General features: G+C 45.2%; 1 protein-coding gene and 1 long non-coding RNA gene across 2 annotated transcripts in view; one reads left to right on the plus strand and one right to left on the minus strand.

The window, feature by feature from the left end:
• Positions 1-20577, plus strand: part of LOC311138644 (CUGBP Elav-like family member 4) — a 105905-nt gene that overhangs the window by 54334 nt on the left and 30994 nt on the right. The gene's annotated exons all lie outside the window — the stretch shown is intronic.
• LOC311138661 lies at positions 4708-6610 on the minus strand. The gene is made up of 3 exons (XR_014614063.1): positions 5906-6610; positions 4952-5053; positions 4708-4744 (listed from the first exon to the last, which is right to left on the minus strand). It is a non-coding gene; the product is annotated as an uncharacterized lncRNA (long non-coding RNA).

The raw sequence follows: 20577 nt of genomic DNA on the forward strand, positions 1-20577 counted from the left end.
GCGACGCGCACCACTGGCTTGGTGCGAGGAGCATGAACGGGCCGGGCCGGACTGGCGATGCGCACCACTGGCTTGGTGCGAGGAGCAGGAACGGGCCGGGCCGGACTGGCGACGCGCACCACAGGCTTGGTGCGAGGGGCAGGAACGGGCCAGGCCGTACTGGGAACACGCACCACTGGCTTGGTGCGGGGAGCAGGAACGGGCCCGACCGGGCTGGCGACACGCACCACTGGCTTGGTGCGAGGAGCAGGAACAGGCCGGACTGGCGACGCGCACCACAGACTTGGTGCGAGGGGCAGGAACGGGCCGGGCCGTACTGGGAACACGCACCACTTGCTTGGTGCAAGGAGCAGGACTGGGTTCCTTTATTAACCCCCGCTCCTTCTGCTGCCTAACCAGCTCCTCTCGCCGTGCCTCTACTCTTTCCTTCTCCCTTTTAGCCTCCTGTAGCGCCTCCCTCTGACCGAATAACTCCAGCTCCCTCTGAACCAATAGCCCCCGTAACATGGTGGCCTCCTATCCTAACCTGCAGATCCGCCCTTTAATGGCCTCCTGCTGCCTCGTCGTCCACACCGTGTGCCCCCCCAAAAAATTTTCTTGGGGTTGCCTCTCGGGTCTCCGTCGTCGGCACTGTTGGCGCCGTTTCTCCTCTTCTACCTGGGCATCCTCCTTCATCGCCCTCCGATAACGGACGGCCTCCTCCTCCGTAATTCTCCCCCAACCGAGGAGGACATCTACTAATGTAACCTCCTGTTGAGTCCCAGGCGTTTGCTCCTTCTCGGCACGCTGCTTGGTCCTTGTTTGGTGGGATCTTCTGTCACGTTCGTTTAATGACGGGTCAGACCAAGGCGCAGCATGATATGCATACATGTTTATTTTAACTGAATAAACACCACGGCAAAACAATAAACGAAACGTGAAGTCCAAGGTAGTACAGAAAACAAACCTTACACGGAACAAGATCCCACAACAAGACAGTGCCAATAGGCTGCCTAAGTATGGTCCCCAATCAGAGACAACGAGCGACAGCTGCCTCTGATTGGGAACCACACCGGCCAACATAGAACTAGACATACTAGATCCTATACATAGAAAAGGCACAACAAGAAATATACACACCCTGACTCAACATATAAGTGTCCCCTGAGTCAGGGCGTGACACATAGCTAGAATACCTCCACTACACTGTGAACAAACTGATCTGTAGTCAGTCGCTAAGCACGCCGAACACCTCCATTACACTGGATGCGTCCCAAAAGGCACCTTATTCCCTATATAGTGCACTCAAGTCAACTCAAGTCTCAAGTCAGTCGCTTAGACTGGCTTACTTTTCACCAGTGGTGGAAAAAGTAACCAATTGTCATACTTGAGTAAAAATAAAGATACCTTAATAGAAAATGACTCAAGTAAAAGTGAAAGTCACCCAGTAAAATTCTACTTAAGTAAAAGTCTAAAAGTATTTGATTTTAAATATACTTAAGTATCAAAAGTAAAAGTATAAATAATAAAAGAAAATCCTTATATTAAGCAAACCAGACAGCACCATTTGTAAAAAAAAAAAAAAAAACTTTTTTACAGATAGCCAGGGGCACACTCCAACACTCAGACATAGTTTACAAACAAAGCATGTGTGCTATGAGTCCACCAGATCGGAGGCAAAAGGGTTGAACAGGGACGTTCTCTTGATAAGTATGTGAATTGGACCATTTTCCTGTCCTGCTAAGCATTTAAAATGTAAAGAGTACTGTTGGGTGTTAGGGAAAATGTAAAAAGTACATCATTTTCTTTAGGAATGTAGTGAAGTAAAAGTAAAAGTAATCAAAATTAAGTGGCGCAGCGGTCTAAGGCACTGCATCTCAGTGCTTGAGGCGTCACTACAGACCCCCAGGTTCGATTCCAGGCTGTATCACAACCGGCCGTGATTGGGAGTCCCATAGGGCAGCGCACAATTGGCCCAGCGTCATCCGGGTTTGGCCAGTGTAGGCCGTCATTGTAAATAAGAATTTGTTCTTAACTGACTTGCCTAGTTAAATAAAGGTAAAAGAGTATCAATAATTAAAAATGGCCACATCATAAATAGTAAAGTAAAGTACAGATACCCCCCAAAAACGACTTAAGTAGTACATTAAAGTATTTTTACTTAAGTACTTTACACCACTGCTTTTCACAACTGGATTTTTCCCCCCCTCCATGTAGAACTGCATTTGTATGTTTACATAAAATGTAATCTCAGTTACCCAGAAGTAAAATTATTGCGAAAGTTGTCACTTCCCATTTAACTTCTGGGAGGAATGACATTGACAATTGCAATTTCCATTGTGTGAAGGAAGGAAGCGAAGTCTCCTCCCTTGCAAAAGGAAACTCTCAGCCAAATCCCTCCCTTCCGCTAATTTCCCCCATGTTTATGATCTGTGTGGACATGAGCGAAAGAGTAAACATGGAAGGAGTGAGTGAGGATGTTTTCAAAACAGCTATTTCGAATCTTAGCAGTGACCATACTATCCCGTCGTTTAAGCCACTGCAACAGTTGTGCTTAAAAATGTTGACTGGCAAAGGGGACGTTTTAGCATGCTTGCTGGCTATGGCAAAAGTTTAATATTTCAAGCGATGTATGGAAAAAAGTTTTTCAAACAACTGTGTTCAGCAAGCAGTTGATAGGACTGGAAGTGGACAAAGTGTACACTGTTGTTCACCGGTAAGTCTACATTTCAGATGAACTCCTGACTAGCCATTGGCATTGCCATTGCAGCTAGCTAGCTGTATCATCCATCCTACTTTACTATCAACTGTCCAGCTGTATCAGGAAGCTTTAGATGTGAGGGAAAACAAATATATTTGCTAGCTATCCATCTGATTGATGAAGTTGCTATATTGAAACTGCTGGGGGAAAGTTAGCTAACGTTAATTCCCACCATCAGTCTGAGTTGAGTTCACCTTAGCTAGCTAAGTGGACTGTAGCTAGGTTTCTAGAAAATAACTAGCTCTATAATTGCTAGCTATATTTTAAAGACTAGTTACTGACTACTGAACACTTTTTGTCAAACTTCTTCGTTCCCCTGCCTGTTTATTGATGCATTGGAGACTGACAAAGTTGTCAAAATAGCTAAATTCCCCTCCTGATTTTACTGCAAATAGGCTATGTTGTTTTGATATAATTTGGCTGATTAGGCTTGTGCACAATTACCTGAGTGTTTCATTAGTTAGTTCTTGCATTTCAGGTGGAGACGGAGTTGGATCACAGAAAGCAGCATGCTGTGCTGCAGACAAACCAGGGCCAGTATTCACAAACCATCTCAGAGTATCAGTACTGATTTAGGATCAGTTTAGACTTTTAGAACACAATTAATATGATTACATTGACAAGGGGGAGCTATTCTATTCTGAAGACGCTTCGTGAATACGGCCCTGGAAAAAAGCTGTTGCCCAATACCTTGCACATCATTCATTTCACCACAGGATCCTAGAGGTAGCCTATTACACTCAATGCTTATGAACTGTATATAAGTGAATTTCCAAATGGCACTAACAAATAGGTTTAATTGTTCAGCAACATGTGCAGTAAATGCCAACACAGTTTTGGTGATGAAAGGCACATAATGCATTTATTGTCATCTCCCTATCAGGCCACTGCATGCTGTGACATGGGCCTGGATAGTGACACACATCTTCTTCAAGCTGCCTGACTGAATATTGGGGCCTTCAGTGCATGGGCCTTACCTGGGATCACAGCAACAGTCTCTCTCTCTCTCTCTCTCTCTCTCTCTCTCTCTTTCTCTCTCTCTCTCTCTCTCTCTCTCTCTCTCTCTCTCTCACACACACACACACACAGCCATTCTGTCAACATGTATTGTATGTAACCACTCAAATTCATACAAAGTACTACGGGCAAAAGCACTGACTTATATTCACTTTGTCCATTTGACCCATCCTTCAATCTTGACTGAGATATATATTTTAGTTGACATGCCTGTGTGATGTGTCTGATCTACATTAATACAAATCTATTCACCCTGGACATGAGACTTGCACTGATTTGAGACCTTTTGAAACATAAGCTCTAAGTGCTGTCTTGATGTTGAAGTTACCACAGAAGTTTTTTTTTAAACCAATAAAAAAAAAAGACCAATGTGCCAAACATGCTAGGCTGTGTGTAGCGGCTATGATATGGTTTTGCTTGGAAATATTTTTTCACCTGGTCACACACAGCTGATGTGTTGTGCATTGAAGTCCACAAGTGAAGGGAAAAGGAGAGAGGAGGAGAGCGAATAGATGCGAGAAGGAATACAACATGGCTGCTATGAAAGTTAACTGTGTTTACTCGTGATCAGGGGTGTATTCATTCCGCCGATTCTACTGAAAAAAAAAATTCTTAAATGGAAGCAAACGGAACAAAACAGGGAGATACATACCTGAGTTTGTCCAATAGAAACTCTCGTTTGCAACTGTTGGACTAATGATTACACGCTAGATCAGCTAGATGCAGGCACCTATGACCTGTGCACCTACATTGTAAACTTTCATTCATAGGCTAGGTTGTAGCAACCTCATGATGGGTATAGGGACATTTTGAGTATCATGTAGTAGCCTAAACCTATCAATGTTACATTGAGCTGGGTGAATGGAATATGAATGACAGTCATCCAATTTGCTGTAATAGAAATAAGGCCATGCTCATTATTTTTTTAAAGAAACCGCTGACCGCTACTGCTCTGGAGGTCCTTGGACCCTTCTGTCTCTGTAGCACCTGGAGAGAAACAGAAATAGATAGTGAGTGTGCTTGCCTCCTGCTTAACCCTCTAATCACAATCTCTATGACAGGGAGTTACTCCAGGATTATACAGCTGTATGGTGCATTTGGCTTCTCCACTCATATGAGTGGAGTATTAGTACTCTTGATACTCTTGTAATAGTACCATGCAATGTAAAGGAAAACAATAATATCATGACTTACTGACACGGAGTGCTCCATGATCCTGCTGGTAGCAAGCCTCAAACTGGATGCCGATAAATGTCCTGCATTGTAGAATTGTGGCATCTATCTCCACCATGGTACCTGCAATTAGGATTAATGTATCAGTTTGCCTATTTCATGATTCATGTCTGTAAATTACAACAATAGAGGTGATTAAAAATATGACATGCCATCCAAGTGATTTATATTATGGTATCATATTACATCTCACTAACAATTGCTACCTCGAGTTATTAGATCATGCTCCTCCATATTTTACTGTAGTTAGCTAGCTGTTAACTTAGATGCCTGTGATTGTTGAGACCTAATTTTGCAGCCAAACTGTTTCAAAGATGAATATGTTGAAAAGAATGTGCCTAGGTAGCTAGCTAGCTACACTCTTAGAAAAAACGCTTCCAAAAGGGTTCTTCGGCTGTCCCCATAGGATAACCCTTTTTGGTTCCAGGAAGAACCCTCTTTAGAAAGGGTTCTACATGGAACCCAAAAGGGTTCTACCTGCAACCAAAAAGGGTTCTTCAAAGGGTTCTCCTATGGGGACAGGCAAAGAACCCTTTAAGGTTCTAGATAGCACCTTTTTTTCTGAGTGTAGCTAAGCCAGAACCCTATTAATTATATAAGTATAAGTTACATCTGTAGGCTATATCTAGCTAACTAATGGGATCTAGCTAGTGTGAGATAGCTAGTCAATATGCATTGCTTCCGACACATGCCACGATCCTTCTTGCATTACATCTGACAGATATAGCTACCGTAGGTAGGTAGGTAGATAGATAATAATGGTTTACGATAATTGGAGTTTAGTTCATTATCTAGCTAGCTACATCTAAAACTGACAGTCTGGCTGTAAAACGCAACTTGTTAGCCAGCTAGCTAACCAACAAGCTAGCTAGCTACTGTAGCTAGCTTGACACTCTCTCAGTAACGTTAGCTTACCATGGTTTTCAGGACAACTCAACATTCCTTTTGCCAATTCCGGTCGACTCCTTCTTGCCTACTCCCGTATCTCAGTCTTCTTCTAGGTTCAAAACTTTATGGCTGTAGACAGTCCGGTGCCTTATTGTCAAAAAGCAACCCACTCGTTACACAGCCACCTGGTGCAGTCAATGGTTCCAAAGCTGTTCAATGGCAAAGCAGCATCGATTTTATCTAAAATTTCCAATGTTGAATAAAAAAACTAAGTGACATATCATATTGATACATATATGCACTACACATTATTGTTTGGGGGGGTGCGAATGTGAAACATGGCATTTAATGAAAATATTAATGTAGAACGAACGGTCTGTCTTTAGTGTTTCCCCGGGGGTACAATAACTACTGCGCACAGAGCTTGAAATCACCGCTGGAGTTTAAGCACCGCCTTCACCTATTCCTGATTCGTCCAGATTATCAATGAAGAAAACCCAAAACCAGAAACTACTGCTGCTCCTACTGACATAATTATATGTGAGTCTTGATAGATCCTCGCCGTTTACACGTGAATCTGTCCACGAGAGATTAATTTAAATGCTATGACTGATGTGAAACAGACAATTCTAACAATTTTCATTACAATTGTTAGCATTTTCCCACCTCCCTTGACCCCCTCCCCAGGGTTAGGGGTCCTTCAGTACCACATGAGGGGTAAACAGAGCTCCGTTCCTGGGTGTGCTGTTTCAGGCGAGTGACAGGCTTCCGACAGGCCCCCTGCTTTATTTGATTAGGCCTGGCTCTCCCTGGGTCTGTAATTGCATTTGCCAATTGCTGTGTGTTTAAGAATAGCCTTCGGTCCCTGCCGCCCTCCCCTCCTGATTTCCCAGCTGCCTCAGGGAGAGCACTCAGGATAACAAGTCGTCATGACAACCAGGGTTGCATGGAAGGGTCACTCCGCCTCTCACTGACTTTGCAGTTTCTGTCCTGCAATTTTGTTTTGTTTGTTGTGCATGTGCACCTCCCCCTCTAAAAGGGACAAAGCTGAACCAAATGTTACATGTGTTGAGTCACCGGGGGAAGGCGAGATGAAGTGCTTTGAAATGGAGCTCGTATTTCAGTCCCTTTATAATTTATGGAGACACTGGGTTGAGGATAGGACAATGTGGTAACATGGGATGTGCTGGTATGAATCATAAGCAATCTAGGGGACAAAACGATGGTGACAATATGTTTTGGTTGCGTCAAGAGCAGATTCTCATCGTGGGTTTGTTGTTGTCACAGTATCTTAAGGGTCGCAGATGAACACGTCTCGGGTCTTGTTGGGGGTCATTTACACTTTGTCGTAAGCTTCCAGGGGCTTGTCAATGCTTCCTTGTGGTGTGATAGGTCTGCATTTACACTGTTTTAGACAGTGCCTTGATTGCTGTGGGTTTGGCGCTAACGTTACTAACATGCTATGTTATGTTGGATCCGAAAAAGCTGCCACCCCTTTGTGTTTGCACTGAGTTTTATTGCACTGCAGTATTCTTACATGACAATGATTTGTATTGTAGGATATGATGATACTGTTTTGATCTTGCAATGGGAGCCGCAGGGGAGTGTACCATAAACTACAACCTGTCTGCTAATCACAAATTACAGCTGCCCCCACCCCTTATCCATGGCAGGACGGGAGGGTCTCTGCAGGGGAGCAAGGGCTTCGAACAAAAAAACTATCCCCTGCCAAGGCACCACGTGCAAGCTCCTACAAGGTGCTTATAAATCCCGCCTTGCAGATAGGTCAAGTTTTTGATTTGGTCATGACCCAAGTTCATAAATCTGGTTGATGTAGGGGCCTTGGTTAAAAGGCTAGTGGATCACCTGTAAGATGAGCCATTCCGTTCCCCCCTCCCCTCCCTTCCCTTGCCTTCCCAGTCCACACTGCTTTCAAGTCCCTTGAGCCACTACAGCGGGCATGAAGAGAGAGCGAGAGAAGAGAGAGAAAGAGAGAGGGCGGGAGAGACAGAGAGAGACAGAGAAAGAGAGAGAGAGGAGGCGAGTGGGTGAAACAGGCAATCAATAAATCAATATGTTTTGCGCCACTAAGCTTCTCTCTCTCTCTCTCTCTCTCTCTCTCGCGCTCTCTCTCTCTCTCACACTCACACACACACACACACACACACACACACACACACACACACACACACACACACACACACACACCTAACACAGTCCCACACACACTGTGGCCCGGGAGTGTGGCCCCTGCCAATATACATTTTGTTGTTCTAGGGCTTCATTTTTCATTCTATTACCCGTTTTGGATCATTAAGCTATTGATTTTTGTTTCACCGGGTAAGTGGTGCGCGAGACCCGAAGGAGAGAGCTGGAAAAACCCAGCAGAGAAGCAGCCCCTGCAGGACATTCTCTGAGTCTGACAGGCCAGTCCCATGGGCCACCAAAGGCTTCTTCTCTACCAGGAGGAAGAGACTGGGGATGTGTCCCAAATGGCACACTATTCCCTATGTAGTGCACTACTTTTGACCCTATGGGCCCTTTGGGAAACAGCCTGGGTCTGGTAGAGATAGAAACCCAGAGAAAAGGTTCAGTTGGCCCTAACACAGATACATGTTTAGGTTAGATACTGTATATAGCAACAAAGATGGATGCACTCAATTTAAAGAACCTGACTTCTTACCTACTGTTAGTCATAAAAATAATACAATAGCTAATAATAGTGGATGAACTTATTCATAGAGTATGAAATAGTAACAGTAGCTCAGCAAAACGATCATTATATACATGGTAATGCCATATATTGATTGTGTCTGCATCCCAAATGGCACCCTATTTCATATAGTGCACTACTTTTGACAAAAGTAGTGCACTAAATAGGGAAAGATGTGTCATTTGGGATGCAGACAATGAGATAGTTACTGAAGGACAAGTTATACTACGTCCTCCTAAAGCACTTTTAGATAGAGATTCCTCACACGGGGCACCAGCTATGTACGTACAGTGAGGGAAAAAGGTATTTGATCCCCTGCTGATTTTGTACGTTTGCCAACTGACAAAGACATGATCAGTCTATAATTTTAATGGTAGGTTTATTTGAACAGTGAGAGACAGAATAACAACAAAAAAATCCAGAAAAGCGCATGTCAAAAATGTTATCAATTGATTTGCATTTTAATGAGGGAAATAAGTATTTGACCCCTCTGCAAAACATGACTTAGTACTTGGTGGCAAAACCCTTGTTGGCAATCACAGAGGTCAGAGGTTTCTTGTAGTTGGCCATCAGGTTTGCACACATCTCAGGAGGGATTTTGTCACACTCCTCTTTGCAGATCTTCTCCAAGTCATTAAGGTTTCGAGCCTGACGTTTGGCAACTTGAACCTTCAGCTCCCTCCACAGATTTTCTATGGGATTAAGGTCTGGAGACTGGCTAGGCCACTCCAGGACCTTAATGTGCCTCTTCTTGAGCCACTCCTTTGTTGCCTTGGCCGTGTGTTTTGGGTCATTGTCATGCTGGAATACCCATCCACGACCCATTTTCAATGCCCTGGCTGAGGGAAAGAAGTTCTCACCCAAGATTTGACGGTACATGGCCCCGTCCATCGTCCCTTTGATGCGGTGAAGTTGTCCTGTCCCCTTAGCAGAAAAACACCCCCAAAGCATAATGTTTCCACCTCCATGTTTGACGGTGGGGATGGTGCTCTTGGGGTCATAGGCAGCATTCCTCCTCCTCCAAACACGGCGAGTTGAGTTGATGCCAAAGAGCTCGATTTTGGTCTCATCTGACCACAACACTTTCACCCAGTTCTCCTCTGAATCATTCAGATGTTCATTGGCAAACTTCAGACGGCCCTGTATATGTGCTTTCTTGAGCAGGGGGACCTTGCGGGCACTGCAAGATTTCAGTCCTTCACGGCGTAGTGTGTTACCAATTGTTTTCTTGGTGACTATGGTCCCAGCTGCCTTGAGATCATTGACAAGATCCTCCTGTGTAGTTCTGGGCTGATTCCTCACCGTTCTCATGATCATTGCAACTCCACGAGGTGAGATCTTGCATGGAGCCCCAGGCCGAGGGAGATTGACAGTTATTTTGTGTTTCTTCCATTTGCGAATAATTGCACCAACTGTTGTCACCTTCTCACCAAGCTGCTTGGCGATTCTCTTGTAGCCCATTCCAGCCTTGTGTAGGTCTACAATCTTGTCCCTGACATCCTTGGAGAGCTCTTTGGTCTTGGCCATGGTGGAGAGTTTGGAATCTGATTGATTGATTGCTTCTGTGGACAGGTGTCTTTTATACAGGTAACAAACTGAGATTAGGAGCACTCCCTTTTAGAGTGTGCTCCTAATCTCAGTTCGTTACCTGTATAAAAGACACCTGGGAGCCAGAAATCTTTCTGATTGAGAGAGGGTCAAACACTTATTTCCCTCATTAAAATGCAAATCAATTTCTAACATTTTTGACATGCGTTTTTCTGGATTTTTTTGTTGTAATTCTGTCTCTCACTGTTCAAATAAACCGACCATTAAAATTATAGACTGATCATTTCTTTGTCAGTGGGCAAATGTACAAAATCAGCAGGGGATCAAATACTTTTTTCCCTCACTGTAATCCTCACACGGGGCACCAAACAATGGAGGAGATGGTTGTGTGTTATATTTCCTCCAAAAGTCTTACATTATAACCAACTGTAGTTGAAAATTATGTATATTATCTGACTTTTCTAGGTATCTGTTAGTATAAGAAAGTCGGTCTCCCTGGAGCTTTGCGTTCTGATAAAGTTCCCTCCCTCTGTATCAATGCTAGACATTGTAGAGATATTTACGGGAGCAATTTAAGGTTACTATGGGCCCTTGGTAAAAAGTATAGAGAATAGGGTGCTATTTGGGACACACCCTCAGAGAATTGTCTCTCCATTAATAATGAAGGCGATCCACGTTCTCCGATGGAGGGTTAGTTGCTGTGGCTCCGCTGTCCTTTCCTTTCGTTAAGCTGCCATCACCACGTCCTCAAAGGAGTCCACAAATGAAGCCCAAGTAAATTTAGTAAATGAAGGTGCAAATCGAATCAAATCAAATTTTATTGGCCACATGCGCAAAATACAACAGGTGCAGACATTACAGTGAAATGCTTACTTACAGCCCTTAACCAACAGTGCATTTATTTTTAACAAAAAAGTCAAAATAAAACATCAACAAAAAAAGTGTTGAGAAAGAAAGAGCAGAAGTAAAATAAAATAACAGTAGGGAGGCTATATATACAGGGGGGTACCGGTGCAGAGTTAATGTGCGGGGGCACCGGCTAGTTGAGGTAGTTGAAGTAATATGTACATGTGGGTAGAGTTAAAGTGACTATGCATAAATAATTAACAGAGTAGCAGCAGCGTAAAAGGATGGGGTGGGGGGGGGCAGTGCAAATAGTCCGGGTAGCCATGATTAGCTGTTCAGGAGTCTTATGGCTTGGGGGTAGAAGCTGTTGAGAAGTCTTTTGGACCTAGACTTGGCACTCCGGTACCACTTGCGTGCGGTAGCAGAGAGAACAGTCTATGACTAGGGTGGCTGGAGTCTTTGACAATTTTGAGGGCCTTCCTCTGACACCGCCTGGTATAGAGGTCCTGGATGGCAGGAAGCTTGGCCCCAGTGATGTACTGGGCCGTACGCACTACCCTCTGTAGTGCCTTGCGGTCGGAGGCCAAGCAGTTTCCATACCAGGCGGTGATGCAACCAGTCAGGATGCTCTCGATGGTGCAGCTGTAGAATTTTTTGAGGATCTGAGGACCCATGCCAAATCTTTTCAGTCTCCTGAGGGGGAATAGGCTTTGTCGTGCCCTCTTCACGACTGTCTTGGTGTGTTTGGACCATGATAGTTCATTGGTGATGTGGACACCAAGGAACTTGAAGCTCTCAACCTGTTCCACTACAGCCCCGTCGATGAGAATGGGGGCGTGCTCAGTCCTCTTTTTTTTCCTGTAGTCCACAATCATCTCCTTTGTCTTGGTCACATTGAGGGAGAGGTTGTTATCCTGGCACCACACGGCCAGGTCTCTGACCTCCTCCCTATAGGCTGTCTCATTGTTGTCGGTGATCAGGCCTACCACTGTTGTGTCGTCGGCACACTTAATGATGGTGTTGGAGTCTTGCCTGGCCATGCAGTCATGGGTGAACAGGGAGTACAGGAGGGGACTGAGCACGCACCCCTGAGGGGCCCCCATGTTGAGGATCAGTGTGGCAGATGTGTTGTTACCTACCCTTACCACCTGGGGGCGGCCCATCAGGAAGTCCAGGATCCAGTTGCAGAGGGAGGTGTTTAGTCCCAGGATCCTTAGCTTAGTGATGAGCTTTGAGGGCACTATGGTGTTGAATGCTGAGCTGTAGTCAATGAATAGCATTCTCACGTAGGTGTTCCTCTTGTCCAGGTGGGAAAGGGCAGTGTGGAGTGCAATAGAGATTGCATCATCTGTGGATCTGTTGGGGCGGTATGCAAATTGGAGTGGGTCTAGGGTTTCTGGGATAATGCTGTTGATGTGAGCCATGACCAGCCTTTCAAAGCACTTCATGGCTACAGACGTCAGTGCTACGGGTCGGTAGTCATTTAGGCAGGTTATCTTAGAGTCCTTGGGCACGGGGACTATGGTGGTCTGCTTGAAACATGTTGGTATTACAGACTCAGTCAGGGACATGTTCAAAATGTCAGTGAAGACACTTGCCAGTTGGTCAGCACATGCTCAGAGTACACGTCCTGGTAATCCGTCTGGCCCTGCGGCCTTGTGAATGTTGACCTGCTTAAAAGTCTTACTCACATCGGCTACAGAGAGCGTGATCACATAGTCATCCGGAACAGCTGGTGCTCTCATGCATGCTTCAGTGTTGCTTGCCTCGAAGCGAGCATAGAAGTGGTTTAGCTTGTCTGGAAGTCTTGTGTCACTGGGCAGCTCGCGGCTGTGCTTCCCTTTGTAGTCTGTAATAGTTTTCAAGCCCTGCCACATCTGACGAGCGTCAGAGCCAGTGTAGTACGATTCAATCTTAGTCCTGTATTGACTCTTTGCCTGTTTGATGGTTCGTCGGAGGGCATAGCAGGATTTCTTATAAGCGTCCGGGTTAGAGTCCCGCTCCTTGAAAGCGGCAGCTCTACCCTTTAGCTCAGTGCGGATGTTTCCTGTAATCCATGGCTTCTGGCTGGTTGGTATGTACGTACTGTCACTGTGGGGACGACATCATCGATGCACTTATTGATGAAGCCAGTGACTGATGTGGTGTACTTCTCAATGCTATCTGAAGAATCCCGGAACATGTTCCAGTCTGTGCTAGCAAAACAGTCCTGTAGCTTAGCATCTGCGTCATCTGACCACTTTTTTATTAACCGAGTCACTGGTGCTTCCTGCTTTAGTTTTTGCTTATAAGCAGGAATCAGGAGGATAGAGTTATGGGAGTTAAGGGAGGAAAGCGGTGGTGGGCCTGCTAACATTACACCCATCCTCAGGGGGTGGGTGTAAAGCTTTGTTCAAAGGGCAAATTAGGAGCCGCCGGTTTAATTTCAGTGGTGCAACCGCCCTCATCTGCCTCCTTTCTTTCTCGTTCTCTGTCTCGGGAATTGCGTTTGGAATTATTTAAGTTTTGAAATTATTCTAATCATTATTTTGTGGGACTGAGAAGACAGTGTCGAGCTGCTCATTAAGGGGCCTGTTGTTAGAGGGGTAAATAGCTGAAGCGGTAGAATGGAATAAAGGCAGGAATGTGGAAACATAGAAAAAGAGGAGATGAGAGATAGAGGAGTGTGATTGACAGATGCTCTGTCCTTGACACTTTCCAAGGGTGGAGGATCGTTCTTGGAAGTATCTCTGTGTGTATGTGTGTGTGTGTGTGTGTGTGTGTGTGTGTGTGTGTGTGTGTGTAAAAGGTTCCCTGGACCTTTGTGCACTATTTTAAGGAGTGTGTCTGTGAGTTACAGTGATTATTTTGCAAAGGCATTGTGATGAAAGTGTTTGATGTGTGGGAGAGGGAGATTTCTCACCTAAATTTCTCATCTAAAATTTGGGCAGATGGAGATGGCTTACTGAAAGCATCAATGTTGTTTCTTAGCCAAAAACAGATTTGGCAGTATCACCCCCCCCCCCTCCTCTCTTCTCCTCCCTTTACCCTCATTTTTTCCCCTCCCCTCTTCCATGTTCTATATTTAATCAGCCAGGGAGAGAGGGAAGGGTGATTATGTGATCGGAGAGGATGGGGAGAGCGATCAGGAGAGAAGAGGGTGTGTCTGGGCTGTCTGTGTTTGTGTATGTCTCAGGATGTTCGGTTTTAGTGAGAAGTTTGAGAAGTGTATGAGCATGTGTGTGTATTTGTGTGTGCTCTTCGATCCATACTCTTGTGTATCTGTGCACACGTGTGTGTGTGTGTGTGTGTGTGTGTGTGTGTGTGTGTGTGTGTGTGTGTGTGTGTGTGTGTGTGTGTGTGTGTGTGTGTGTTCTCCAGCCAGAGAGTAGGCAGTTCCCTGCTATAGTGATTACTTACAGCATTAAATTGTCCCTACGGTCCTAGGCCTCAGATCTGCCCTCCCTTTCTGTCTCCAGGACTGGAGGGAAAGAGAGGAGAGGAGAGGAGAGGAGAGGAGAGGAGAGGAGAGGAGAGGAGAGGAGAGGAGAGGAGAGGAGAGGAGAGGAGAGGAGAGGAGAGGAGAGGAGAGGAGAGGAGAGGAGAGGAACTAGCTCTCACAGTCTTACATCAGAATGATACGTTCATCCATGTTTCTCAAAGGTCAAATTTCGAAGTTGTTGCAAATGTAAATTTCTAAGTGTTTCAGGTTAAGTTTAGGCATTAACTCCAAAATGTTAAGGTTAGGCATTAACTCTGAATGGTTAAGGTAAGGCTTGAGGTTTAGGAAAGGATTAAAACAAAAATCACAAAAACAACTTTCTAACGCTGGATTCGAACTTGCATTCAGAGGCAGATGCTTAGGTCCATCCGCCATCCCCGTTCACAACACCCTAGCCAAACCGAAACCTACTTGAAGGAAACAGCGCTCACTGTTGCCCCTAGTGGCCGGTTTTCACATCATCTCCCGACGTCCTCAGACATGGATCGATGACAAATACTGACTTGTATCACGGGTGACCTGGCTGGAGAGAGAGAGAAACGTGTGTGTGGGGGTGGAGGATGTGTGTATGTGTGTGTATGTGTGTGTGTGTGTGTGTGTGTGTGTGTGTGTGTGTGTGTGTGTGTGTGTGTGTGTGTGTGTGTGTGCCTGCAAGCGTGTATGCATATGCAGGGGACGTCTTGGATTACGACACAGAACTCAGTCTATGAAGCTCATAAATACCCTTGGGGCAATTACCAAGTGCCCACTCCTCCCACTCTCTCTACCCCAGTGAAGGCTAGTCAGGGCACAAAGATTTAGCCAAGTTCCAAATTTGACAGCTTTTGAATATTTTTATTCATTAGATAAGTAAAAGCAAATCAAGTGATGACATGCTGCTGCTGTCGCTGTTTGATTTATGTCCACTTCTGGGGAGAGAAAATATAATTTATGGCTTTCTCTTGCCACCTAATCGACACTGCAAAGCCTATGCATTCTGTTTAGAAAGAGGCCCTGCAAATACTCAACACCCTCTCTTGCTCTCGCTCTCTCTCTCACACTTCTCAATAAACACCTCTCTTTGGCCTTATCTACACTTTTCTCGCACCAATTTCCTTTCTAACATATTCTCTTTTTCCTCTCTCTCCCTCCTCTCACGCTCAACTTCCATCTCCAACACCTGCCTTTCTTATAATAAGCCTATTTTTATACTGAACAAAAATATAAACGCAACATGTAAAGTGTTGGTCCCATGTTTCATGAGCTGAATAAAAGATGCCTGAAATTTTCCATACACACAAAATGCTTATTTATCTTACATTTTAGGCACTCATTTGTTTACATTCCTGTTAGTGAGCATTTCTCCTTTGCCAATATAATCCATCCACCTGACAGGTATGAAGAAGCTGATTAAACAGCATGATCATTCCACAGGTGCACCTTGTGCTGGGGACAATAAAAGGCCACTCTAAAATGTGCAGTTTTGTCACACAACACAATGCGACAGATGTCTCAAGTTTTGAGGGAGCGTGCAATTGGCATGCTGACTGCAGGAATGTCCACCAGAGCTGTTGCCAGATAATTTAATGTTAATTTCTCTACCATAAGCCGCCTCCAACGTCGTTAACCACGCCAGCCCAGGACCTCCACATCCGGCTTCTTCACCTGCGGGATCGTTTGAGGGGTGTGGGCTGAGGATTATTTCTGCGTGTAATTAAGCCCTTTTGTGGGGAAAAACTCATTCTGATTAGCTGGGCCTGTCTCCCAAGTGGATGGGTCTTGCTCCAAAGTGGTTTGGCCTGTGCCCTCCAGTCATGTGAAATCCATAGATTAGGGCCTAATGAATTTATTTAAATTGACTGATTTCCTTATATGAACTGTAACTCAGTAAAATCTTTGAAATTGTTGCATGTTGCGTTTATATTTTTGTTCAGTATAAAGTGTCTGCTATTAACCTTTGTAGCTCAGTTGGTAGAGCATGGCGCTTGTAAGGCCAGGGTAGTGGGTTTCATACCCTGGATCACCCATACGTAAAATATACAATGCCTTCAGAAAGTATTCACACCCCTTACTTTTTCCACATTGTGTTGTGTTACAGCGTGAATTTAAAATTGATTAAATTGAGATTTTGTGTCCCTGGCCTACACATAATACTCCATAATGACAAAGTGGAATGATGTTTTTAGATTTTTTTGTTGAATTAATTAAAAAGTATTCAATCCCTTTGTTATGGCAAGCCTAAATAAGTTCAGGACTACAAATTTGCTTAACAAGTCACAGAATAAATTGCATGGACTCAATCTGTGTACAATAATAATGTTCAACATGATTTTTGGATGACTACCTCATCTTTGTACCCCACACATACAATTATCTGTAAGGTCCCTCAGTCAAGCAGTGAATTTCAAACACAGATTCAACCACAAAGACCAGGTTTTCCATTGCCTCTCAAAGAAGGACACCTATCGGTAGATGGGTCAAGTGCAAGTGCAAGTGCTGGTTAAGTGTCTTTTATATATATATACGGTGAGGGAAATAAGTATTTGATCCCCTGCTGATTTTGTACGTTTGCCCACTGACAAAGACATGATCAGTCTATAATTTTAATGGTAGGTTTATTTGAACAGTGAGAGACAGAATAACAACAAAAAAGTCCAGAAAAACGCATGTCAAATTTTTTTATAAATTGATTTGCATAACATGATTTAGTACTTGGTGGCAAAACCCTTGTTGGCAATCACAGAGGTCAAACGTTTCTTGTAGTTGGCCACCAGGTTTGCACACATCTCAGGAGGGATTTTGTTACACTCCTCTTTGCAGATCTTCTCCAAGTCATTAAGGTTTCGAGGCTGACGTTTGGCAACTCGAACCTTCAGCTCCCTCGACAGATTTTCTATGGGATTAAGGTCTGGAGACTGGCTAGGCCACTCCAGGACCTTAATGTGCCTCTTCTTGAGCCACTCCTTTGTTGCCTTGGCCATGTGTTTTGGGTCATTGTCATGCTGGAATACCCATCCACGACCCATTTTCAATGCCCTGGCTGAGGGAAGGAGTTTCTCACCCAAGATTTGACAGTACATGGCCCCGTCCATCGTCCCTTTGATGCGGTGAAGCTGTCCTGTCCCCTTAGCAGAAAAACATGTTTGCCGGTGGGGATGGTGTTCTTGGGGTCATAGGCAGCATTCCTCCTCCTCCAAACATGGTGAGTTGAGTTGATGCCAAAGAGCTCGATTTTGGTCTCATCTGACCACAACACTTTCACCCAGTTCTCCTCTGAATCAGTCAGATGTTCATTGGCAAACTTCAGACGGCCCTGTAAATGTGCTTTCTTGAGCAGGGGGACCTTGCAGGCGCTACAGGATTTCAGTCCTTCACGGCGTAGTGTGTTACCAATTGTTTTCTTGGTGACTATGTTCCCAGCTGCCTTGAGATCATTGACAAGATCCTCCCGTGTAGTTCTGGGCTGATCCCTCAACTTCCTCATGATCATTGATGCCCCACGAGGTGAGATCTTGCATGGAGCCCCAGACCGAGGGTGATTGACCGTCATCTTGAACTTCTTCCATTTTCTAATAATTGCGCCAACAATTGTTGCCTTCTCACCAAGCTGCTTGCCTATTGTCCTGTAGCCCATCCCAGACTTGTGCAGGTCTACAATTTTATCCCTGAAGTCCTTACACAGCTCTCTGGTCTTGGCCATTGTGGAGAGGTTGGAGTCTGTTTGATTGAGTGTGTGGACAGGTGTCTTTTTTACAGGTAACGAGTTCAAACAGGTGCAGTTAATACAGGTAATGAGTGGAGAACAGGAGGGCTTCTTAAAGAAAAACTAACAGGTCTGTGAGAGCCGGAATTCTTACTGGTTGGTAGGTGATCAAATACTTATGTCATGCAATAAAATGCAAATTAATTACTTAAAAATCATACAATGTGATTTTCTGGATTTTTGTTTTAGATTCCGTCTCTCACAGTTGAAGTGTACCTATGATAAAAATTACAGACCTCTACATGCTTTGTAAGTAGGAAAACCTGCAAAATCGGCAGTGTATCAAATACTTGTTCTCCCCACTGTATAATAATAATAATAATAATAATAATAATTAACTGTATATATTACTGTATATATATATATGTATTTTTTCTGGGGGGGTTTCGAGGTGAGGAGGAGGATTATTTAAGATACTGTTTGAAGAGGTAGGGTTTCAGATGTTTTCAGTAGATGGGCAGGGACTTAGCTGTCCTAGCTTCAGGGGGAAGCTGGTTCCACCATTGGGGTGCCAGGACAGAGAAGAGCTTGGACTGGGCTGAGCGGGAGCTGCCCTGGATAGTTGCAGGGGTTTGATGGCACAAGCGGGGAGCCCAGCCAACAGCGAGTTGCAGTAATCCAGATGGGAGACGATAAGTGCCTGGATTAGGACCTGCGCCGCTTCCTGTATGAGGTAGGGTCGTACTCTACGGATGTTGTAGAGCATGAACCTGCAGGAGAGGGTCACTGCTTTGATGTTTGCAGAGAACGACAGGGTTTTGTCCAGGGTCACGCCAAGGTTCTTTGCACTCTGGGAGGGTCACACTGTGGAGTTGTCAACCATGATGGAGAGGTCTTTGAGTGGGCAGGCCTTCCCCGGGAGGAAGAGCAGTTCTGTCTTGTCGAGGTTGATCTTGAGGTGGTGGCCCGACATCCAAGTTGAGATATCTGCCAGGAACGTAGAGATGTCTGTCGCCACCTAGGTGTCAGAAGGGGGGAAGGAGAAAAGTAGTTGAGTGTCATCTGCATAGCAATGATAGGAGAGACCATGTGAGGATATGAAGGAGCCGAGTGACTTGGTGTATAGAGAGAAGAGGACAGGGCCTAGAACCGAGCCCTGGGGGACACCAGTAGTGAGAGTACGTGGTGCAGACACAAATCCTCTCCACGTCACCTAGTAGGAGCAGCCTGCCAGGTAGGATGCAATCCAAGAGTGTGCAGAGCCTGAGACGTCCATTCCTGAGAGGGTGGAGGGGAGGATCTGATGGTTCATGGTGTCAAAGGCAGCGGATAGATCTAGGAGGATGAGAACAGAGGAGAGAGAGTCAGCTTTGGCAGTGTCGAGAGCCTCCGTGACACAGAATAGAGCAGTCTCGGTTGAGTGACCCCTATTGAAGCCTGAATGGTTAGAGTCAAGAAGATTGTTCTGAGAGAGATAATGAGAGAGTTGATCAGAGACAGCATGCTCAAGTGTTTTGGAAAGAAAAGAAAGAAGGGATACATGTCTATAGTTTTTGACGTCAGATGAGTCGAGTGTTGGTTTCTTGAGGAGGGGAGCAACTCTGGCCATTTTGAAGTCAGAGGGGACGCAGCCAGTGGTCAGGGATGAGTTGATGAGGGAAGTGAGGAATGGGAGAACGTCCCCAGAGATGGTCTGGAGAAGGGAGGAGGGGATGGGGTCGAGCGTGCAGGTTGCCGGGCGGCCAGACCTCACTAGTCGCAGGATGTCATCTGGAGAGAGAGGGGAGAAAGAGGTCAAGGCGTAGGGTAGTTCTGTGTGAGTGAGACCAGTGGACTCAATAGGCTGAGTGAATGAGTAGCGGATGTCATCAACCTTTTTTTCTAAGTGGTTGACAAAGTCGTCCGCAGAGAGGGAGGGGGAGGGGGTGGAGGATTAAGGAGAAGGTGGAAAAGAGTTTCCTATGGTTAGAGGCAGAAGCTTGACATTTAGAGTGGTAGAAAGTGGCTTTAGCAGCGGATACAGATGAAGAGAAGGTAGAGAGGCGGGATTGAAAGGATGATAGGTCCTCCAGAAGTTTAGTTTTCCTCCATTTTCGCTCAGCTGCCCGCAGCCCTGTTCTGTAAGCTCGCAATGAGTCACTCAACCACGGAGCAGGAGGGGAGGGCTGAGCCGGCCGGGAGGAAAGGGGACAGTGCGAGTCATAGGATGCAAAAAGGGAGAGAGTAGGGTCGAAGAGGCAGAATCAGGTGACAGAAGGGAGAAGAATTTAGCAGAAGGGAGAGATGATAGGATAGAAGAGGAGAGAGTAGTGGGAGAGAGAGAGCGAAGATTGCCGCCACTGACACGACCGCCGCTTACAGCTACCACTGAAAAACCAGGGGAGACTGAAAAACTAACAATAATTGCTAATTGCCTAGTAGAGGTGGAG

The sequence above is a fragment of the Coregonus lavaretus genome, assembly GCF_964263955.1.
Source record: "Coregonus lavaretus genome assembly, chromosome: 12".
Taxonomy (NCBI): Eukaryota; Metazoa; Chordata; class Actinopteri; order Salmoniformes; family Salmonidae; genus Coregonus; species Coregonus lavaretus.